This window comes from Alosa pseudoharengus, unplaced genomic scaffold (genome assembly GCF_046254945.1).
Source record: "Alosa pseudoharengus isolate Yale_2024_CS ecotype anadromous, Long Island Sound unplaced genomic scaffold, YU_APseudo_1.1 YU_APseudo_1.1_scf_8, whole genome shotgun sequence".
NCBI classification, from domain to species: domain Eukaryota; kingdom Metazoa; phylum Chordata; class Actinopteri; order Clupeiformes; family Clupeidae; genus Alosa; species Alosa pseudoharengus.
In genome coordinates, this window is record NW_027468870.1 from 655,001 (window position 1) to 681,009 (window position 26,009).

The 26,009-nt window shown below is 44.0% G+C and overlaps 1 protein-coding gene across 2 annotated transcripts in view; it reads right to left on the reverse strand.

The window, feature by feature from the left end:
• Nucleotides 1–8,404, reverse strand: part of nrip1b (nuclear receptor interacting protein 1b) — a 45,760-nt gene extending 37,356 nt beyond the window's left edge. For both annotated transcript variants that reach the window (XR_012984801.1, XM_076275234.1), the window contains exon 1: nucleotides 8,173–8,404. The gene's annotated coding sequence lies outside the window, so the exon portion shown is untranslated. The remainder of the gene's footprint in view (nucleotides 1–8,172) is intronic.
• Nucleotides 8,405–26,009: the final 17,605 nt, after the last annotated feature.

Here is a 26,009-nt window from a genome sequence, read left to right on the forward strand (position 1 = left end):
CACACACTCACACGCACAGACAGCAGCTCTCACACACACACACACACACACACACAGACAGACACACACACACACACACACAGACAGAAGCTCTCTCTCACACACACACACACACACACACACACACACACACACACACACACACACACACACACAAACACACTCACACACACACACACACACACACACACAGACGTTACAGGGCAGCACCAATATGACCTCTCTGTCTGGAGTCATTAATCCTTTTGGTCACAATGAGAAAACAAACAGTGAGATTATAAATGAATGATATTAGATATTAGAAATGGTTTACACACAGTAATGGCTTTGAACAAATGATTAGAGCAGAAAATGGCATAAGAAGACACTCTGTTTGTATGGAATTAAATCTTAACAGATGAGGCTTTCTGAGGCCTCTGTTTGCTGTTTATTATAATAATAATAATAATAATAATAATAATAATAATAATAATAATAATAATAAATCTTAACAGATAAGGCTTCTGCTTGCTGCTTACTCACTCTAGTGGGCTTTTCAATGATTTCTGGACATTTCTCAACTGCTAATGCTAAACGGAGGTCAAGCCCAAGCCAACAAGTGTCTCATTCAAAAAGACACACACACACACACACACAAACACATATACATATAAACACATATAAACACACACAAACACACACAGATGCACACATGCTTCAGCCATGGAGCCTGAGGGAGGGGGCGGGGGAGGGGGGGTCATGTGACTGTCTCATTTCAGAGTGTTGCTTAAAAGCTTCTTCAGCAATCGGGTCAAGGTCAGGTTATGGCCTTAATGCCGCTCTATTGAGGGTCAAGGTCGGGTTATGGCCTTAATGCCGCTCTATTGAGGGTCAAGGTCGGGTTATGGCCTTAATGCCGCTCTATTGAGGGTTGGATCCGGTTCTGCCTGGTCTGAAGCAGCTCACTGAGTCAGGAGGGCAGGAGTGGGCAGGAGAGGAGAGGGGCAGGAGAGACACATACACTTCACTGTCTCATAACACACATTTACACTTCACTGTGTCATAACACACATTTACACTACACTGCGTCATAACACACAATTTACACTTCACTGTGTCATAGCGCATACACTTCACTGTGTCATAGCACATACTCACTATAAAAACCCCTCAGTATCCAGCAGGAACACTAGCTGTATGAGACATTCATAGTTAAAAATGTCATAGCACATACACTTCACTGTGTCATAACACACATTTACACTTCACTGTGTCATAGCACATACACTTCACTGTGTCATAGCACATACACATTACTGTGTCATAACACACATTTACACTTCACTGTGTCATAATTTCTTGAATTTCCCCTGGGGATCAATAAAATATCTATCTATCTATCTATCTATCTATCACACATTTACACTTTACTGTGTCATAGCACTTCACTGTGTCATAACACACATTTACACTACACTGTGTCATAACACACAATTTACACTTCACTGTGTCATAGCACATACACTTCACTGTGTCATAGCACATACTCACTATAAAAACCCCTCAGTATCCAGCAGGAACACTAGCTGTATGAGACATTCATAGTTAAAAATGTCATAGCACATACACTTCACTGTGTCATAACACACATTTACACTTCACTGTGTCATAGCACATACACTTCACTGTGTCATAGCCAGGGCTTTGAACCGGTTCAAGGAACGAAAACGAAAACCGGGAACTTTTTGTATTTTACAGGGAACAGAAACGAAACCGGAAACGTTATAATTTTTTATGTTCTGGAACAGGAACACTTATTTAAAAATAATGGTAACCGGTTAATACCGGTTTTATTTAGTTCCTCAAAGTTTTCGTTGCCTAATTAACTAAAAAAAAAAAAGTTATTATTTTCCTGCGCACGTTACGGCTGAGGTTCACTTCCTGTGTGACATCACATCAGACATTCGCTGACTGAATGGAGAGAGAGCGGTGGATTACAAAGTCTCCACTCCACATCTTAACTAAGAGGTAAATTACGATCCATCGTTAATTAAAACGCTCATTCCAAACACAATATCAATAGCTATATTTGTCGACTCCACGTTAATGATGGACTAGCGAACATTAGGCCTACTGGATGGCCTTTCCCCCGACAGTTGGAATTTGTTGTTGCCCAAGTGGCATAACACGTGTCTTAATAATGTCGTTACGTTTGTGTGGAAATTTTCTCTTTTAACAATAAACTATACATTTGAAATAATTGTAGGCCTATTTAATTATTATTATTATTAATAATATAATTATTATTATGTAATAATGGTTGTAATATTATTACATTTGGTTTAAGCTGGATGAGAAAGATGTGACATAATTCTATAGCATTAAACAGCTGACAGGAACGAAATTAACCGTTCCGGGAACAGTATTTTTTTGTTCTAACTGGTTCGGGAACGTCAATTTATTGGTGGAACTCATAACCGGAAACGTTATAATTCCGTTTCTGTTCGGAACGAACCGATTGGGAAAAAAAATCGGTTCAAAGCCCTGGTCATAGTACATACACTTCACTGTGTCATAATTTCTTGAATTTCCCCTGGGGATCAATAAAGTATCTATCTATCTATCTATCTATCTATCTATCTATCACACATTTACACTTTACTGTGTCATAGCACTTCACTGTGTCATAACACACATTTACACTACACTGTGTCATAACACACAATTTACACTTCACTGTGTCATAGCACATACTCACTATAAAAACCCCTCAGTATCCAGCAGGCACACTAGCTGTATGAGACATTCATAGTTAAAAATTGAGAGCTTTTAAAAGAGTTAAAAAAAGAAAATGTGTAAATTCAGAGTGTCTGTAAGATGGGAGGGCTGGAGTGTGCCGTAGTATATGCAGTGTCAGATTACTGCTTAAATCTCTCTCCCTGAGCACAGCGCACTGCTCCCCGAGCGCCGCCGTTGAAGCAGGCAGCTCACTACGCCGGGATTAGTGTGTGTACACTGTGTGCTGTTTGTGTTTCACTAATTCACCGATTGGGTTAAATGCAGAGACCAAATTTCCCTCACGGGATCAAAAGAGTATATATACTTATACTTATACTTATACTATACTGCACCACCACCTTCCCCACCAACACCAACACCACCACCACCAACACCACCTGCACCACCACCTTTCCCACCACCAGTCACTGGTCTAAAAGGCTAGCCTTGCACTTTGAATTCTTCCTGGCCAGATGGGCTCACACATCAATCCCTCAGCTTACCCAGACAAGCCACTAACCTTCCCAAAGCACAGAACCCAGCAGGAATGAGTGTCATCTCACCAAGCCCCCCCCCCCCTACATCTCAGCCCAGACTAGCTGTGTGTCTAACCTGGGAGGAATCAGAGCCAGCTGAGCGGAGCTAACGCTAGCCTGACTCTCTGAGCGGAGCTAACGCTAGCCTGACTCTCTGAGCGGAGCTAACGCTAGCCTGACTCTCTGAGTGGAGCTAACGCTAGCCTGACTCTGAGCGGAGCTAACGCTAGCCTGACTTTCTGAGCGGAGTTAACGCAAGCCTGACTCTCTGAGCGGAGTTAACGCTAGCCTGACTCCCTCGGTGGCAGATGGTGCATTTGAATTAGACCTTGATGACCTCTTGTTCTCTGACTGCACTCCCGTAACCTTCCAGATGATAGGAGTCATGAATATGAACATTTCTCAAGGTTATCTGCATTTCTAATTATAACTCTCATTAAATGCCACATAAAAATGGAAGCCAAATACTGATAACACCATGCATATGGATCAGCTTATATCCAGCACTCAGGCCAAAAGATAATTGCTTTATAAAAATTTCATATTAAGCCCATAAATGTTTTGTCTACTTTAGCATATTTTTCCTTTTAAAAATATGGCAACAGGAGAAATTGTCCTTGTTTATTAAATACTTCATATACAGCTAAACACACAAACACTATAAAGTAAAGTATAAAACAGACACTGTTTTTCCACTGAGTACAATACAGGGTGGCTCTCCTAATGCAGGTGATTTGAACTGCAGAGTAGTGTAGTCTACCCAAGATGCAATCAGGGAACATCAGCTCACTGGAGTAATTGACAGGCTTGTCACCAGTCCAAGGCCTGACTGCCACGTCACCCAGCCGATGAGGGACGCAGGCCCATAACTCACAACTGACAATATACCTCCCATCCATCCCCTCCCCTGATTCATGGCTTCCTGCTGGATTCCAGGGCTGAGGCAATAAACATGAGCCAGCAGCTCTGTGTGAGCCGCACTTCAGCCCTGGGGCATTTGGTAGGCTTCTACACCATCACTTCAGCCCTGGGGCATTAGATAGGCTTCTACACCATCACTTTCCCACCAAGTACTTACAGGAACCTAGTTATAGGAACAGTCCACTACTGAACAGTCCACTACTGAACAGTCCACTACTGAACAGTCCACTACTGAACAGTTCTACTAACTACTCTCCCCGGTTTTGCCATTTGCATTCGCACTGGCCAAGTGGCCATAGGAACTGGGTGCCCATTCAATTTGGGTTGACAGCGGGCGTGATTTATAAGTTGGGTGTGATTTATAAGTTGGACCAATCAACGTGGACCCAGGTCACTAAGGGTTCCTATGCGGAAAAGGGAAAAGACTCTGCCCTGAACTAGGAGCTGAAAGAGTTACAGGAACTGCGGTCAGAGGAACTTAATAATCCCCAAATCGGTCTGGTTCGAACACGAGAAAAAAGGGGTTCTAGGAAGGTTATGTTCTAGGAACAGCAAAAATCCCTCCGGTGGGAAAGGGGCTATAGACTTGCTAATGCAGCAGGCTGGTGTACCTTTACAATTCAGTAAAGGTAAACAAAAGTTTCAAATCTCACCCTGTAGCAGTTTTTGTTAACCTTAGAACTGTGTTAATATGGTCCTTTAAAAAGACAAAACAAAAAGCACTGACTCTCCTGAGAATGTTACAGAACTAAGTACTCCTAGTCTCTGAGAATGTTACAGAACTAAGTACTCCTAGTCTCTGTTTTGTTAATCACTTCATGTGTTCCTACTGTGGAGGGCCTTCTCAAATGGTGCCCCATACACACTGGTGTGGGAGGCTCAGATGCCCCATACACACCTGTGCCCCATACATACTGGTGTGGGAGGCTCAGATGCCCCATACACACTGGTGTGGGAGGCTCAGATGCCCCATACACACTGGTGTGGGAGGCTCAGATGCCCCATACACACCTGTGCCCCATACACACTGGTGTGGGAGGCTCAGATGCCCCATACACACTGGTGTGGGAGGCTCAGATGCCCCATACACACCTGTGCCCCATACACACTGGTGTGGGAGGCTCAGATGCCCCATACACACTGGTGTGGGAGGCTCAGATGCCCCATACACACTGGTGTGGGAGGCTCAGATGCCCCATACACACCTGTGCCCCATACACACTGGTGTGGGAGGCTCAGATGCCCCATACACACTGGTGTGGGAGGCTCAGATGCCCCATACACACTGGTGTGGGAGGCTCAGATGCCCCATACACACTGGTGTGGGAGGCTAACCCCCTCCCCGTCGTGTGACATGGGTGCTGAACGTGGTATTTCCAGGTGGTGCTTCCAGGTGAGGATCACAATGCAAGATTGACTTTGAAGTTGTTTCTCCTCTTTCACAGTCGACACCTCCCACTGTCCACCTCCCCCGAGCAAACATGTCTCCCACAGCAGTGAATTAACATGAACAAGTTACAGGCCTTTACATACAGGCCTTTACAAACAGGCCTTTACATACAGGCCTTTACAAACAGGCCTTTAGGAACAGGCCTTTACGAACAGGCCTTTACATACAGGCCTTTAGGAACAGGCCTTTACGTGCTGGACGAACCCAATCAACATCACACACTCTCCCACACAAAGCGCTTCACTCTGTTTAAAGTTTGGCTTTGACAGCTCTTCCCTTTCCAACACAGTGGAAACCTGTAGCCTACATGGCAATAGATTGATATTTTGCTCCAAGTGATTTACTTTGGCCACTTGCTGTAAAATGTACCACCTGTAACCACCAATTAACACATTAATAAACTCATCAACACAATAACCTACACATTAATAAACACATCAACACAATAACCTACACATTAATAAACACATTACTGATTAGTATGATGAATATTATTACATAACCTTACAAATGTAACATTACCTGTTACTCAGTTCAGCGATATAAAGGCAGAAGAAACTATAACGCACTTGTGAGTTCATCTGCTGTGGAGACAGACAAGTGCAGGCTAGGTCCTGATACTGATCAGGCCAGAGGATGGACTGCACGAGGAAATCAAACTAAACAAGAAAAGAACAATCACTGTTGAAAAGCGATGCCCAACACCCAAAGCCTTCAATCTTCACCTGAACGTCCATTGGCAGTTTTGCAACTCATGGATTTAGAACCAGCGTGACGGTGTAGAAAGACTGAAAATACCAAAACGGCAGGAAAAAAAGTAGTCCCCTGAACCAGGTCTGTTCAGATGGAATATTTGTTTTTAGATGCTAGCGTCCAACAGCACACTTACGCATTTATTTTCCACCACTAACAGGCATAATATAACCAACAAGTGGTCAGGTAGCCCCAACATCTGAAAATGAACCAGTGCTTTTCCAAGAGTGAGTGAAACAGCACAGAACTTAGTACCTTTAAAATAGGACAGCCACGCTGCTTCAGTTACACGTGTGTCTAACATGCAAGTGTGACAGAGTTCACTACAACTACAAGCACAACAGCACTGTTTGTGTTTAGGCTTGACCACTCTCCAGGCAAACATCTGGCAACACAAAACACAAAAGGTACTACCGTAACTGCTCCCATTTACACATCAACAGCCCTCTCTCTCCACAGCGGCAGCCTGCCCACGGTCCACTCCACTCACACTCTGGCTTCAAAACTTACAGATCTTATCTGGTAGCTGAGAAACTAACTTAATTAAACCTCCACAAACATATTAACATGGCTGTCTGGTCATTTTAACTGTCAAACATATTGAATTAGGTAGCCTAGGCTACAGTAGAGATAAATGGACTTAGGCTATGGACTGAGCTAATGCTTTGTGTAGCCTATTTCTTTTATTGATCACTGAAATCCAATGTGACAGTTCATTCGCACACATGATTTACATGTTAGTGGGGCTAATTGGCACTTCAGCAGGGGCTAGCGGAGAGGACCTGAGGGGAGACCTTACAGTGCCCCCTCATTACAGCCTCCCGTGACCTCTTGACTTGACCCTTTGACCCCACCCCCTCTCCTATTGACTGAAGACACAGGAAACTTCATGATAACCCTAAACACAAGTTAGCCCTCCTTGATCCATCACCCACAGTTGCTGCGGTTAAACGAGTAAAACAGCTTTGAAGCTGAAACAATATAATTCAAAGACAGCTCACTTTGTCAAACAAACATACATAAACAAAGTCGCGAAACCACAAAATAAACACGTTGGTTACTTACAAAATAAGGAAACAAACACGAGCTCTAAATATTATATGCGCTTCACTACATATTCACTATCCTCATCAGCAAAAGTGGTATGCTGATACCATTCATGTACAGTGGGAGTTTTCTCCACTCACTTGATGCCACCGGCCCGGGGTCAGATCTTTGTTGGTATAATTTAAATAGGTTACCTTACAAAAAAGCTAAGTAGGCTAGAACAGTGCAATTGTGCCCCAACATACACGACCCAGCATTTATGAAAAACATTAGCTGCTATTGCTTTTCTGTATAGTGAAAGAAAAAAAGGCAATCTCTACTGACATCAACATCTTCACCCACTCCTTGTGTAAGGAGATGCACTACACGGAACTGGATGCAAAGGTCGGAATGATTCTGTCCTTGGGAATCATTATCGCTTCAGGGGCAAAACTAACATTGCTTAGTTCAACTAAACACGGTGCCACAAAGGTTTCTTTAGCACTATTTAGACGTAATCCTCAATGTATTTCTACGCATTATTTATCTGTAACGTTCGCACAGAAAAAATGACTGCCCAATACATTCATTCAACAATTCCTACTACATGTTGTACTTTATGAATAGACATCAGTCGACATTCAGGTTTTCCCTGGTTAAAACGTGTTGGAATCTATTTCTCACAAAGAATCAACAGCCAGAAACATTTATATTCTGCTCCACACGTACCTGGTTCCGCTAAATGAACATGGACAGTAACAGTAACGTTACAGTGGAAAAGGCGCGACGTCTGTGGATACAGGGGAATCCTTCGGCAAGTCTTCGGAAAACAATGTGAGTCCACATGCTACGTACGTTCACTAAACATACAACTACAAAAAATATGTTAACGTTACAACTCCAATGAGTGGGTTCGTTCGGGAGCACCGCACTCAATGAATGCGTAGTCGGGGCTGACGGAATTGTTTATTCTCGGAATCCCCTCACTGTCGAGAACTCTGCAACGAACACGCCCCCTCTCCGTCCAGACAGCACCCTTAAAGGTACAGTCCGAAATTTGAATGGAGCATGCGCATGCATCATCTTTGTGCCTCAGCAAACTATTCTAAATAAAAGCAGTGAACTACTTCCTTTACAATGGCAACATATAATATGACAAAAGAAAATGATAAATCATGACAAAATGATACATTTGTGCATACAAAAAATAATATAGGCATATGTACATTCAAAATCAACAAGATTTCACAGCACTTCTACACATTCTGGCTGTTTTTTTCTTTGATAGGATAATCAGATTCCTCTATCTTTAATAAAGGGACAGATCCCCTACACCCCAACCCCTGCTGAAATGGAGGGGATGTGGTATAATTTGGCCTGGTGTTGCCGCTCACCGAGTATCAATGTAATACAAGAGTGCCAATGTAAGACAAGTGCTTAGGTCACACTGGCCCCCACACGTCCCTACAAAGAACATCTATCTTCACACATGTCCCTACAAAGCACATCTATCTCCACACACGTCCCTGCAAAGCTATCTCCACACACGTCCCTACAAAGCATATCTATCTCCACACACATCCCTACAAAGCACATCTATCTTCACACACGTCCCTACAAAGCACATCTATCTTCAATTGTGAGTAAATGTTGTTTGGTAAATGTTCCTGCTCCTGTAAACCTGATCTTAGCTCCCTTAGGAAGTTGCAAAATAAGTGCTGAAAAACAGGAGAAGCGATACATCAGATCACCCTACCACTCCAGTAGCTTTCATCATAAATGTGTGCACAGCAAATAAAGCAACTTCCTCCTGTTTTTGTATCCAAATAGCTTCACTTGTCTCCAAAATGTTCATATCGGGGATCTGGCTTTGAGGTCCCAGAAAGACGTCGATTTAGCAGTTTAAGCAGGATTTTGCCAAGATGACCTCTGGACTGACATGACCTTTCATCTTTGAACTTTGACCCCAAATGCCACATGAATGGAGATACAATATCCTGCCTTTCATTCCTCCCCCACCACAACTCTGTGACCCTTGCCCTCCCTGACCCTGAGCTTTTCGCAGAGATGTGGACCTGTGACCTTTGACCTGAGAGAAGGCAGGCATGCCCTAGTAAAGATGTTTGACTGATTTTCAGTAATTAAGCAGAGAGGGCCCAAAGTCTACGCAATAGTTATTCTTACCACAGGTAATAGTTATGCAATAGTTATGCCCACGGGTAATAGTTATGCAATAGTTATGGTTACCACAGGTAATAGTTATGCAATAGTTATGGTTACCACAGGTAATAGTTATGCAATAGTTATGCCCACAGGTAATAGTTATGCAATAGTTATGGTTACCACAGGTAATAGTTATGCAATAGTTATGGTTACCACAGGTAATAGTTATGCAATAGTTATGCCCACGGGTAATAGTTATGCAATAGTTATGGTTACCACAGGTAATAGTTATGGTTACCACAGGTAATAGTTATGCAATAGTTATGGTTACCACAGGTAATAGTTATGCAATAGTTATGGTTACCACAGGTAATAGTTATGCAATAGTTATGCCCACAGGTATACTGCGCCACTTTTATCGACACAGGTGGGGTGAGTGAGGTTGATTATGGACAATTGATTATAAAGATTCCATTTGGTTTGGGAAATTAAGACATAGATGAGCATGACACATCCATAAGTAGAAATGATCTCACTGTGAAACATCCATAAGTAGAAATGATCTCACTGTGATTATTTGCATGAGTTGCTCTTTGTTTCCATGTAAAGATCTGAGAGCGCAGCATCTGAGCTGTGTAAAGTTTTAGAGATTTGCGTGCTGTAAGACAACTGTTTAACCACACAGATGATTCGTGATCGGACGCGGTGGTAATCTGTGCAGGATCGGGTGGACATGGTGGTGATCTGTGCAGGATCGGGTGGACACGGTGGTGATCTGTGCAGGATCGGTCGGACGCACCCTCCACAGACGAGGGTTCATGCAGCGGTTACCGGGACAGATTATTGTCTGAATGAAAAAATAACTTCTCTTTCATCCAGAAATAAACTAATCCACTGCCACCAGACCAAAATACTATGTTTTAGCCATATAATCCTCCCCAAACATATCCAACACACACAGCAGTAGTGGTATCAATGTAGGAGGGGACCCACAGCAACACACAGCAGTAGTGGTATTAATGTAGGAGTGTAGAAGGGGACACACAGCAGGCTGTGTGGACAGACACAAGGCCATAAGTCCTGCTTAGACAGAGACGCCAAACTGTCTCTGAGGATGTGGTCAGGGTGGCAGTGAACGTTACCCTTTAACCTTTAACCTTCAGGGTCCAGCGGCCGTCTCAATCTCTCATCTGTGCTGGCCGGAGGGGTGGGTCATGACACACAGGTGTCTGATACAGGAACCCTGACACAGCACGGAGCAGAACAGGCGAAGACTTGAAAAATATCTTCTTTCGTTTGTTTTGTTTGTTTTGTTTGGGTGCGCATGTGCATCAGTGACCGCTGGCAAAGAAGCTAGACGTTGTGAAACGGAAGCCTTTCTTTCTCTCGGGCCAATTTGAACCTTTTTATTTTGGGGGCGGATATAACTTGAGCACCTTGAAAAACACAACATAATGGCTTTGAGATGATTAAGGACACAGAGCTGATATATTCCTTGTTGAGCGAGGGGAGAGTGAAGTGTGAAATGAGACGTAATTTCATTTCATCTCGAGTCTAAGAGTGGATTGAGGTTTTCCTACATAACTGTGCAATAATTATCACAGAAATTAGGCCTGTTGACAGTACAAACAAGTCTGTAAACAACCATAAATAGAGAGAACAAAACTACTGTGCAGCTCGTATGTACATCACTGTCACGGCTTTCATGATCAATATGCCCAAACTGCTGTGATCAGTGAGGCAGGGACAAAATCATGGCCCATTTATTAATAGCTCTACGCCGATGACTTTGATGTTCAAACATCAGTGCTCTGGGTGACTGTGAAAGCATACTAATGATGTCATGCATCTGTGCTCTCAATACACTCTAAGCACGCTAATTAGGAGCGCTACTCGCGTGGCCTGCACATCTGGAAGTTCTGGATCTTTTTCTACAAAGTGTCCTGATTTTCTGTTACTGTAACTTCATCATTTCCACAAATATTATTCATGGTGTGCTCAATATGTGCCCAATATGTGCACTGAGGCCTATTAGCACCACATTAGGTTCCATATGAAGTGATCCAAGACAAGACGTGTCAAGACGTGAGTTGTCCCGTCCATAGGGTCCCGTCATGAATAAATGAGGCGTGAAGACGGCTCCCTGGTGAGCGCCCGCACGGGAAACATTTACACTCTTCAGCCTCTCACTTATTCAACATTTAACCAGAGCCGGACAGTAACGGAGTACATTTACTTGAGTACAGTACTTGAGTACAATTTTGAGGGATCTGTACTTTACTCGAGTATCATTTTTGGGGAGTACTCATGACTTTACTCAAGTACATTTGAGAGGCAAATATTGTACTCTTTACTCCGCTACATTTCTATCCATAACCGTGAGTACCCGTTACTTCTTCTAAAAAAAAGGAAAAAAGAAAAATCTCGGAAACCCTCAATTAGTTGTTTCCCTCTCAAACGTGATTGGATTGTGCAGGCGCCACTGATTGGGACAGCCTATCAGCAATCACCTTCAGCTTTCCTCCAAAGTCAACTCCATGGTCAGATTTAGATAAGAGACGAAACCATGGACGAAATAATGGATGAAGACGCAGCAGGTCCATCCCGGGAATGTGCCAACCTGTGGCCCCACCTCGCCAGACTATTTCCATTTTCTGAACAAGTTAATGATAGTTTTCGCTTCAAGTGTTTCAATTACAAAATAGTATTTTGTATTTGAAATACGTATTTTAAATACATGTATTAGAAATACTGCCCATCCCTGGCAACATGGTAAAATGATGAAAATGACTTGATTTTAATTTCAATTCCTTTTACATTCTCCACATGACGGCTGAAGCCTGATGTGTACATTGCATTGATTTGTTTCTTGTTTCTTGTTTCCTGTTTTTAGATAAGCTTCATTGTCTATCTATGGACTGCATTTCCCATGATGCTTGTTTGGATGTCATGACTCTGTAAAAGACTACAATTCCTAGAATGCACTGAAACTGACACAGGTGTCATGAATCAATGATTATATGTAACCTCATGCACTGTTTCACTTAATGTGCTTTACTCTGCCTGAAGAAGGTCGTCTGATCGAAAGCTTGCACATAGAGTAAAAACCTGTTTGCAAAGACTTGAGTGTGCGGATTTTTCTTTACTTTTCATTGAATTACTTGCTAATCCAGCTCCTCAACAGATGAGCGGTGATTTTTTTAAACTTTTTTACATTCTCCACATTAACATTTTTCATAACCCCATGTAGGACGTTTCTGTACATAAATGTAAGCACTGTGGCAGTAGTAATACAGTACTTGTACTCTTGATACTCAAGTACTTTTAAAACAAGTACTTCAGTACTTTTACTTAAGTAAACATCTGACTGTTGTACTTTTACTTGTACTTGAGTAAAATTTAGCAAGGGGTATCTGTACTTTTACTCAAGTAATGAAGCTGTGTACTCTGTCCGCCTCTGCAGTTAACCTAAATTTACAGCAAGGCCACGGAGAAGCTTCATGTCAATACACTGCGTGTGTGAGTGTGTGTGTGTCTGTGTGTACGTGTGTGTCTGTGTCTTTGTGTGTGTGTGTGTGTGTTCTGGAAGCTTGTGGAAACCTGCCGCTGGGAGACCAGTAGTGTCCCCCATGTGTACCAGCGTGTCTTGTTGACCTACTTTGTGCTCTCGGACTGATCCCTGGCCGTCTGCGGGTGCTCTGCGAGGGGCCAGCTCCGGGCCGGCTCCGGCTCCCACATTAGAATATCAGATGGCCAGGGCACAGCACAGCAACCCAGCCGGCCATTAGAATTTGTCGTCTTCTCACACAATGTGCACTAGAGTTGCTTCCTTGTCAGAGAGCCTGGAGCTGCTCTGGCTCAGTAACTGTGCTGGGATGCTGGGGCTGGTTCACCAGCTGGGCTTCTTTCACTGCTGCTTATCAGGGCCACAGATCTGACATGTGGTCAAGCAGCAATTGAGACCATTTCCTGAGTCATTGTGAATCTTCTAAACACACCATGGAAATGTTATGTGTGTTGTTTTAGTACAGCATCTTATTTCTCTGGAGAGAAAGAGAGAGAGGGAGGGGAGAGAGAGAGAGAGAGAGACAGAGGGAGGGGAAAAGGGAGAGAGAGAGAGAAAGAGACAGAGGGAGGGAAAAGGGAGAGAGAGAGTTTTGTTGGGCAGTCATTTGGACACAAAAGCATAGTGTTCTTGCAAGGATCGGGCGAAATCTATAGTGCTCTTATCATCATTGAATGAACACAGATTACCTGCCCATAAACGGCTCCACAATTCCTCATCAGAATATTGAACTAATAAGATTTATGGCCAGTGTAACTCAACAATGCATCGATTTCATGTCCGAATTTCTGAATTCATCCTGTCAGGAAATTACCTGTGAGCAGAACAAATGAACATGAGAATGAATTGAAATGGATGAATCCACGGGCTGAAGAGGAGACATAGCCGCACAACACTGTCCCCACGATGACCAGATTAGACGTCCAATGAGCTGTGAGCTGACCATATCTAATCCTCTCTTTAGTTTAGCTGTTGTTGAGAGGAAAGTGGTGGAGCTGGATGCAGCTTGTCTGGCAGTGCTGGACGACTTCTACAAACTCCTCCAAGGCTCCAGTCACACAGACAGCACCACCTATGGGGAGACTCAGATGTCTCTCTGTGTCCCCCGCCCCCACCCCCACCCCCCCATCCACCCACAGACACACACTGACACACAGAGAAACACACAGAGACACACTCACACACACACACACAGAGACACACTCACACACAGACACACAGAGACACACTCACACACACACAGAGACACACTCACACACAGAGAAACACACAGACACACACTCACACACAGACACACAGAGACACACTCACACACAGAGAAACACACAGAGACACACTCACACACAGACACACAGAGACACACACAGACACACTCACACACAGACACACAGAGAGACACACACACACACACACACACACACACACACACACACACACACACCCTCTCAACACTTACTAACAGAGCAGAGGACAAACAGACAGCTCTGCAGGTTATAGACCCCCCCCCCCCCCAGCCCCGCACCAGCAGCCAAACCGAGGTGTGTGTGTGTGGTGTGTGTGTGTGTGTGTGTGTGTGTGTGTGGTGGCAGGGTGTGTGTGTGTGGGGGGGGTGGCAGGGTGTGTGTGTGTGTGTGTGTGTGGGTGTGTGTGTGTGTGTGTGTGTGTGGGTGTGTGTGTGTGTGTGTGTGTGTGTGTGTGGTGGCAGGGTGTGTGTGTGTGTGTGTGGGGTGGCAGTGTGTGTGTGGGGTGGCAGTGTGTGTGTGTGTGTGTGTGGGGTGGCAGTGTGTGTGTGTGGGGTGGCAGTGTGTGTGTGTGTGTGTGTGGGAGGTGGCAGGGTGTGTGTGTGGGGTGGCAGGGTGTGTGTGTGTGTGTGGGAGGTGGCAGGGTGTGTGTGTGGGGTGGCAGGGTGTGTGTGTGTGTGTGTGGTGGCAGGGTGTGTGTGTGTGTGTGGGGTGTGTGTGTGGGGGGGGGGGTTGTGAGGAAGAGGTGAATGCCTGTCGCTCCCACGGGGCCATTGACATTCAGTCGTCCCTGTTCTGTTTGCCCATTATCAGATCAGCACGGAGCAGCGGAGGCATTTTAACAGCTCACCCATCGCCCTGAGAAGTCGCGTGTTAAAGGGAAAACGTGTGTGTGTGTGTGTGTGTGTGTGTGTATGTCAACATGCTAAACCAGCGGCCAGTGTGTCTGTGTGTCAACATGCTAAACCAGCGGCCAGTGTGTCTGTGTGTGTGTGTGTGTGTCAACATGCTAAACCAGCGGCCAGTGTGTCTGGGACCGCAGGGCTAGTCTGAGCACTCCCACTTTGAATGGCTGCACCGACACACACACACACCACACACACATTCCCCCTCGTGGACACACACACACACTCTCACACACACACACACACACACCACACACACATTCCCCCTCGTGGACACTCACACACACACTCATACACACACACACACACACACATTCCCCCTCATGGACACACACACACACTCACACACACACACACACACACACACACACTTTCCCCCTAGTGGACACACACACTCACTCACACACACACACACACACATTCCCCCTCGTGGACACACACTCACACACACACACACACACACACACATTCCCCCTCGTGGACACACACACACACTCACACTCACACACACACACACCACACACACATTCCCCCTCGTGGACACACACACACACACACACACACACATTCCCCCTCGTGGACACACACACTCACTCACACACACACACACACACACATTCCCCCTCGTAGACACACACACTCTCACACACACACACACACACACACATTCCCCCTCGTGGACACACACACTCACTCACACACACACACACACACACACATTCCCCCTCGTAGACACACACACTCTCACACACACACACACACACACACATTCCTCCTCTTGGACACACACACTCACTCACACACACACACACACACACGGACATTCCCCCTCGTGGACACACACACTCACTCACACACACACACACACACACACATTCCCCCTCGTGGACACACACACTCACACGGGATACACACACTCACTCACACACACACACACACACACACATTCCCCCTCGTGGACACACACACACACTCACACACACACACACACACACACATTCCCCCTCGTGGACACACACACACACACACACACACACACACACATTCCCCCTCGTGGACACACACACTCACTCACACACACACACACACACATTCCCCCTCGTGGACACACTCACACACTCACACACACACACACACACACACACATTCCCCCTCGTGGACACACACACACACACACTCACACTCACACACACACACACATTCCCCCCTCGTGGACACACACACACACTCACACTCACACACACACACATTCCCCCTCGTGGACACACACAAACACTCACACACACACACACATTCCCCCTCGTGGATCAGACCTCAGCTGTCTGGAAAACATCTCTGCTATGATCATCACTGAAAGACAGATTATCGTCCCTAAAACTCGGATTAGCCTACCTGGCTATTAGCAGTCACAGATTAGCCTACCTGGCAATGGGAGGAGGGTCTTGGGATCGGTGAATTAATAGCCATCCCACCAGCCAATCAGAAAAGAGTATATCATCAGTAATGATTAATAGCATGTGACATAGGCTTCAGTTTATTAATTTCTTCAGGTTTGGAGCTCAAATGTAACACCAATTCATTTTGACTTGCAGGATTGCTAGGAGTATATTTCTGCACTATAAAATCTACAGTCTAGATGAGTTTCCAAGCTATACATGGGGCTTATATAGGATGTAGCCGTTATACATGGGGCTTATATAGGATGTAGTCGTTATACATGGGGCTTATATAGGATGTAGCCGTTATACATGGGGCTTATATAGGCGCCGTTATACATGGGGCTTATATATGATGTAGTCGTTATACATGGGGCTTATATAGGATGTAGTCGTTATACATGGGGCTTATATAGGCGCCGTTATACATGGGGCTTATATAGGATGTAGTCGTTATACATGGGGCTTATATAGGATGTAGTCGTTATACATGGGGCTTATATAGGCGCCGTTATACATGGGGCTTATATAGGATGTAGTCGTTATACATGGGTCTTATATAGGATGTAGCCGTTATACATGGGGCTTATATAAGGCGCCGTTATACATGGGGCTTATATAGGATGTAGTCGTTATACATGGGGCTTATATAGGATGTAGTCGTTATACATGGGGCTTATATAGGTGCCTTTATACATGGGGCTTATATAGGCGCCGTTATACATGGGGCTTATATAGGATGTAGCCGTTATACATGGGGCTTATATAGGATGTAGCCGTTATACATGGGGCTTATATAGGCACCGTTATACATGGGGCTTATATAGGATGTAGTCGTTATACATGGGGCTTATATAGGATGTAGCCGTTATACATGGGGCTTATATAGGCGCCGTTATACATGGGGCTTATATAGGCGCCTTTATACATGGGGCTTATATATGATGTAGTCATTATACATGGGGCTTATATAGGCGCCATTATACATGGGGCTATAGGCGCCGTTATACATGGGGCTTATATAGGCGCCGTTATACATGGGGCTTATATAGGATGTAGTCGTTATACATGGGGCTTAAATAGGATGTAGCCGTTATACATGGGGCTTAAATAGTATGTAGTCGTTATACATGGGGCTTATATAGGATGTAGCCGTTATACATGGGGCTTAAATAGGCGCCGTTATACATGGGGCTTATATAGGATGTAGTCGTTATACATGGGGCTTATATAGGCGCCGTTATACATGGGGCTTATATAGGATGTAGTCGTTATACATGGGGCTTATATAGGCGCCTTTATACATGGGGCTTATATAGGATGTAGTCGTTATACATGGGGCTTATATAGGCGCCGTTATACATGGGGCTTATATAGGATGTAGTCGTTATACATGGGGCTTATAGGATGTAGTCATTATACATGGGGCTTATATAGGCGCCGTTATACATGGGGCTTATATAGGCGCCGTTATACATGGGGCTTATATAGGATGTAGTCGTTATACATGGGGCTTATATAGGATGTAGCCGTTATACATGGGGCTTATATAGGATGTAGCCGTTATACATGGGGCTGATATAGGCGCCGTTATACATGGGGCTTATATAGGATGTAGTCGTTAAATAGGCGCCGTTATACATGGGGCTTATATAGGATGTAGTCGTTAAATAGGCGCCGTTATACATGGGGCTTATATAGGATGTAGTCGTTAAATAGGCGCCGTTATACATGGGGCTTATATAGGATGTAGTCGTTATACATGGGGCTTATATAGGATGTAGTCGTTATACATGGGGCTTATATAGGATGTAGTCGTTATACATGGGGCTTATATAGGATGTCATTATACATGGGGCTTATATAGGATGTAGTCATTATACATGGGGCTTATATAGGATGTAGTCGTTAAATAGGCGCCGTTGGCGTGCTGCGCTCGTCGATAGCATTCTTGACCCACATTAGCTGCGGACAGATGCCCTTGGATTCTTCAGCTAGCCACTCTCCTTATCTCCAACTCTGAGCATAAGAGAGAGAGAGAGAGGCAGGGAGGAAGAGAGAGAGAGAGAGAGAGAGAGAGAGGGAGGGATGTGTTTTAATCTTCTCTCTCAGAGAACATAAATGTTACCAAGCCTTCACATTGCGCTTCGATGGACTGATTGTTGTCACCGAACAAAAGTACAAGGTGACTTACAAATAACTATATCTGTCACATGTGCGAAGATGAGTTTTGGAAAATAATTTTCCATGAATTCAGGAAATAACAAAAGGCCTAAATATTTGTTTATACGACACCTTTTTTAAAACTCTTTTCTTTGTAAGCAGCAGATACTAATGGAATTGGACCCCTGCTCTGTGGCTGTAAAATAATCTCATCCTCTTGTAGATCCACTGCTCTCCAGGTCAGTAAATATGTCCTTCACACAACCAACAACTGTCATGCTTTCTCTCTCCCTCCCTCTCTCTCTCTCTCCCCCTCCCTCCCTCTCTCTCTCTCTCTCCCTCCGTCTCCCTCTCTCCCCCTCCCTCCCTCCCTCCCTCCCTCCCTCTCTCTCTCTCCGTCTCTCTCTCCCTCCCTCCGTCTCTCTCTCTCTCTCCCTCTCTCTCCCCCTCTCTCTGACTGGAGATGTCTTGCCCATGTCCATGGTGTGCTGTGCCTGGTCAGCCAGTCATGCAGCAGTCTGAGGACCGTGTGAGAGAGCAGCTCTGCTGTGGCTGCTGCTGCTGCACTGTTTATTCAGACATGGCTGTTACCACCGGGTGCTGATTGCAAAGCGGATCCAAACATGAAGCACTTGGCTACGCACACATGCCAGACAGATAGGCGTCCATTCGAGTGTGAAATGTTTTATGCAAAATAGCGTGCGGCATGCAGTTGCCAGGTGAGGAGAGGTCTTGATGTATGGGGTGTCTGGAGACTTGCTGCATGTGCTGAAAAAACTGACTGCATCAGCAACTTGGGAGTGTCAGTTATGCAATGTCTAATTAGAATGAGGCATGGTGCCAGAAGAAAGCTAGCTGTGGGACAGTCCAGCCGAGACTTTTTTCTTGGAAGGGGGCATTATGGTTTTGAAGTAGAATCGCTGATATGCTGAAACCATCGTTTCCTTAGTGTTGCTGCACTACCATACATGACACAGCATCACTGCACAAGACAATGTGCAATATCAAATGATATCTATTTTTAGTAAGGGCCAGTTTCTTTAAACAGATTACCACTGATCCTGGACAAGAAGCTGTTTTTTCCAGTGGAGATTTGCGCTGAAGTTCAATGTAATCTATGTAAAGACAATCCGCCCTAAAGAGTCAGAAAGTTTCATTTCAAAGAAATGCATCTGGTCACTGACTCCACATGACCTATTTTTAGTGTGTGTGTGCGTGTGCGTGTGTGTTTTATTGTCATCATGTGTTGATTTGTTGCATATAGTATAGTGCAGGTAGCTCTGCCTCTAGAGGTTTAGAGGTGTTTAGCGGGTGTGCTAGATGTTGATGTGTCCTGTTAGCTAACACCTTATTCCAAATCCTGATGTGTCTTTTTGGCAGTGATCATCAGACACAGATGTCAATAAATAAGGAGGTGGTCAGTGTACCATCATAAATACCCAGACACAGTATTTACATTATGTAATGTTTTCCAAGCAAACGTATTCAACTAGCCTGACGAGCCAGACCCACATTAAAATGTAGGGTCTGTGCACTCACCGTTCGCAGTGCTCAGTCCGAGGGGCGGGATAATCAGTTGTCTTTCAAATTCCCTCTGCACGCAATAGGACAGCGGCAGCGCTATGAGTCCCATGCGTTTCCAACCAGCAGAGCTAGTTGGCTAGTTCAAACGTTTGCCAACTTAATAAAAGCTTAACTCGTGTCACACTGTTCGCCAACAGCAACATCCATCTTATTTGTTTTCAAGTAGCAGGGAATTCAAGCCAAACCGTTGCAACTCTGCCATCAATCATTATGTTAAGCCCACCTAACGACTCTATACACGATTTCATTGGCCTGATTGAGTTTCGATTTCTGGAGCTCAAAAGCCAACGGAGAGTTGCTAGACTAGCCCTGGCGCTAGGCGCTAGGGGCCCGTCTAGATTTCTAGGCTAGTATTCAACAGTAAAAGGTTGAAGTTGTCAGACATTGTATTTGATTTATCTGTTAAAACATTTGATTAACCGCTAAAGTTGATAAGGGTTTAGCTTGTAAGTTTACGGCAAACCTTAATGAAATTCAGCTGAGTTGGCAATCTCTTTCATGTGCTCTCCACATGACATTCATGCAACAAATTAGCCAAGAAACTATGAATGCCCCCTCGAACTCACCACACACACATGAAACCAAATAAGACATCTAGGGATATTACGTAACCCTGCATCCCTATGAAGAACACTGTGTCCTCTTACGTTCTCCTGTGTTCTTGGGCAGAACTGTAGAGAACACCTGTGTTGAGTTTAGAGTAACTCACCTCTGCTACTCAGAACTGATCTTGCTATTTTTAATCTGGTTGCCCCATCTCTATGCTGTGACTGGTATATTGTATACTTCCATGCATTTGGGTTGTTGGGTCAAAGGCATAGGCGGGTTTTACATTCGAGCCAGGGGGGGCAGAAAAAAATAATAATAATTGTAGCAGCTGAGACCTGGCCTACCACTTGGGGAACATAGGGAGAAAACAAACATGCTAAATAAAGATATATATATAATTACATTGTAACAATTTAACAATTCATCCTTATGAAATCCAATGCAGCACGGTTGTCTTGAAACGCAATAGACAGGGGTGTCGCCTATGTAAGAAGCTCAGAATTTATATATATAGCCTCGGAAACATAGAGACGTCTGGCTATATCCTCACTTGAAAGAGCTTGTGTGGACAAATAGGGTGAAGAGTTAAATGGCAATGATATTATTACATACTCGTTAATCTGACTCCATTTGATTAATAATTTGTATCACCAATCAATTACCAAGTAACTAGTTTATCAGCTATGGAGGAGAATGGCATGGCACACTACGAGAATTGAAGTTATCCGATTGGTAGGCAAATGAACAATTTATTTAGGCATTAAGTCTTAAAGGTAAATGTAACCCATATCACTTCAGTTGAATGTACAAGTAAACTCACATGGTCTACTGTAACAAAGTAGCAAATGGTAATAAAGGAAACTTAACCAATTCACAGAGGTAAACTTGACAAGTTAGAGATAACTGATACACCAGATAAAACAATACAAACCCAGAGATAGAGAGAGGGGGAGAGAGAAAGAGAGAGAGAAAAACAAAGGGAGACAGAGAGAGAGAGGAAGAGGGGGAGAGAGAGGAAGAGGGAGAGAGAGAGGCAGAAGACCAAGCCACAAGGGCCTAGCTCAAGAGGAGAGTGGAGATGGAAAAGAAGAGAGAAGAGGGGAAAAGAGAAGAAGAGAAGAAGAGAAGAGAACCCCAAGATGGGAAAGAAGACAGAAGAGCCCTGGAGGACCAGAGCCTCCACCTTTATCATTCACTTGGGCCACCCCCGACTCATCAGAGCCTCCGCCTTTATCATTCACTTGGGCCACCCCCGACTCATCAGAGCCTCCACCTTTATCATTCACTTGGGCCACCCCCGACTCATCAGAGCCTCCACCTTTATCATTCACTTGGGCCACCCCCGACTCATCAGAGCCTCCACCTTTATCATTCACTTGGGCCACCCCCGACTCATCAGAGCCTCCACCTTTATCATTCACTTGGGCCACCCCCGACTCATCAGAGCCTTTGTTGTCTGAGGTGGATGGGTGTGGCCCAGGTGGATATCATAACTTTATGCTACAGTTTAATTCTTAATCTACAACTATGCACAGATACATTCAATTGTACCAAAACCATAATCAGACTGTTGCCCACATTACAAGTATTAATTCAAGACCAAACATGAATGTATTATTCACAACACATATTTACAGAGCAATGCTGTATGATAATGAGGTTGGCCTATCTCACAATAAGACATCAAGTAGGCCCAGGACTGAGTTACCTCTCAGTAGAGGGGCCAGAATAAGGAGCAAATGGTCGCTTTATGCATGAGCGGGTGTTGGGGATCTTTGGCCATGGCCAGCTAAGACAATACAGATCAAACACAGGCATCCACACATTTTAATTGAGTGCAAAAGGCATTCTTTAGAAATGCAGAAGGTTTGGGCAAAAGACGGGCCTTACACTTAGCAGTTGAAAACATTCGGGGCTTAGCCCATAGTCTGGTTGCTGCTCACTTTTGATAAATTAATCCACCGCCTCTAGGCACATTTGCGCCACATTGATTGAATATTTTGTACAATCATATTTTGTCAATTAAAGAATGTAATGACCTGCCATCTTGACATTTCTGTTTGCTATTAAAAACAAACTATAGCCTAGTCTAGTGTAACGGATGCCAGCTAGCTTAGCTGTGCTTGTGGAAAGTTGGTAAACCTCCGACGCCTCAAGAGTGCTGCTGGCATGCGAGCCACCAAGCAGAGTGGAGTTTTAAACAACAAGATGCATCGGTTCATGTATGCTTAGCTTAAGGAGAACGAGTCATTGAAAACTCAAATTCGATTCTACAAAGGCAAAGTAAGTAAACTCCAAACTGTAGGCTATTGAGTGCAGGGCAGACCTAAATCATAGCAAGAACTCCAAGAATCAAAGGAAGTGTTCACCTACAGTTAGGGATGTAACGATTACCGGTATAATGGTAAACTGCTATAAAAATGTTGATGATAACAATTACCATTTTCATTTCAAATATCATGATTATCACGGTTGATTACCGCGGTGTGGAAACCGTGTGTTTAATCCTTCCCAGCTTCATCCGAGCCTGCTTTTGACATTTTACAATGAAACAAAACTGGTACCCTTCTGATTCTGTTGTTTAATTGATGGTTTTAACTACGATTCGGATTAGGCTACACCTGATTTTAAAAGGCGGAACTTTTCCACCGCAAAATGTGCACTGTATCATGTAGCCACTCTGCGTCTTTTTATGTTCGCGTCCACATTAAATCCATTCCACTCACGTTATCAGGAGAATAAAGATGTCTAAACACTTACTTTGGTCTCACTCATTGGATCCAAATAACAGAAATAGCACAAAGCACATAGCCAATTAAACATGAAGAAAAAACTGTTTGCACTTTTTGAAACTATTTCAGCTTGTGTAGGCCTATCAGTGCTTTCTGAACATATTGAACACACTTTTAAAAATACCGTGATAATACCGAAAACCGTGATAATTTTGGTCACTATAACCGTGAGGTTAAATTGTCATACCGTTACATCCCTACCTACAGTACAGTCTGATGCCTCTCCAAACGCAGAAACGAAGCGCAATCACACCATTACGTTAAGACATGTTAAGAAAAAAATATTCATATTTTGTTGTAATCCAATGACACGAAAAAAAGTAATCCACAGCGATCAGTAGGCCTAGATGCACAAAAAGGGTCATGGTGTAGCCAGGCCTACGCGCGTCACATTCACCAGCCAGTTCCAAACAGGTGAACAAGGCTTCGCCACTTTGCTGTTTAAACAAAGTGGAATAAAAAGTCTACATCTACACACAACGCAAAATCAATTAGTAAGCTGACAGGACATTTATATACATGGCATTTAGGCAACCTTTATTGCAACGTTGGCACGGCAAGATGTCCATACTAGTGCAACAGTAATTTTCGTTTTTTGCGTCCTGCATTTCTCGTCTAACCCAGTCTCACTCCCTACTCGTCAAAGGTCTGACGCATGGTCAAGGGTCCTTGGCGTCAAATTCCAACGAGAAAGGTGTACCTTCTGCGTTGTTTTCCGACGTGGGGATCCGTCAGATAGACATTTATATTAATCCCTCATCGTCAAATATAGACGAAAGGAAATAAATGTCCATCAAAGGTGATGCCGTCACATTAGACTAATGATTTGTTTGAAATGATCTAAAAACAAAAATCGCAGACCATCAGAGCCATAGGCTACCTTAGGTTACTTTGATCTTGCATAATTTTATTCAGCTTTGGTGTAGGTAACGTAAGGTAAAATAATAATAATAATAATAACAATAATCTCTAACTAAACACACGCATATTTCTGTATTGCGACCATTGTAGCCTACAGTTGTAACAGCGCGTAATAGTCGTTTTACTCCCCGTATGCGCTCATTATAATAGGCTCTGCTCCTGCCTAGATTCCAACTCAGAACTGCCTGAAAGTTGCAGACCTGTTCTGGAAATACGTGCATTAACCCACTCGACTGTCAGACAACGCTATCTGCTTCGAGTAGGACTGAGGAGTGTACTGTACTGTACTGTGTACTGTGTACTGAGGACTGTACAGTCCTACCTAATAGGCCTACTTGTTTTGTGTTATTTAAATTATTTTAAAAATATCTGGTCATGCCAGACGTATTTCACTAATTTTTTAAACAATGCAATTACCCGTTTCCAACAGGGGGGGCAGTGCTCCCCCTGCCCCCCCACTAACTCCGCGTATGGTCAAAGGGAACAATACTTCTAAGGGAACAAACACACACAAAATGATAAATTCAGTATTTGTATCTCAATGTGTAATATGAGTGTCTGGTGTTTAGAGGGTGTGTGTGCAGTAATGTGTCTGGTGTTTAGAGGTGTTTAGAGGTTGTGTGTGCTGTAATGTGTCTGGTGTTTAGAGGGTGTAATGTGTCTGGTGTTTAGAGGGTGTGTGTGCTGTAATGCGTCTGGTGTTTAGAGGTCTTTGAGGGTCTGTGTGCTGTAATATGAGTGTATGATATTTAGAGGTGTTTAGAGGGTGTGTGTGCTGTAATATGAGTGTATGATGTTTAGAGGTGTTTAGAGCGTGTGTGTGCTGTAATATGAGTGTATGATGTTTAGAGGTGTTTAGAGCGTGTGTGTGCTGTAATATGAGTGTATGATGTTTAGAGGTGTTTAGAGGGTGTGTGTGCTGTAATATGAGTGTATGATGTTTAGAGGTGTTTAGAGGGTGTGTGTGCTGTAATATGAGTGTATGATGTTTAGAGGTGTTTAGAGGGTGTGTGTGCTGTAATATGAGTGCATGATATTTAGAGGTCTTTGAGGGTGTGTGTGCTGTAATATGAGTGTATGATGTTTAGAGGTGTTTAGAGGGTGTGTGTGCCATGTCCTGTAATGTGCTCATCTATTGGGAGCTGACAGTGCAGAGGGATCTGACATCCATAAACCCAACAATACGGTGACAGCTCCAAGATAAGCAGACAAGGCAGGCTGCAGAGGAGTTAAAGACACCCAATCTG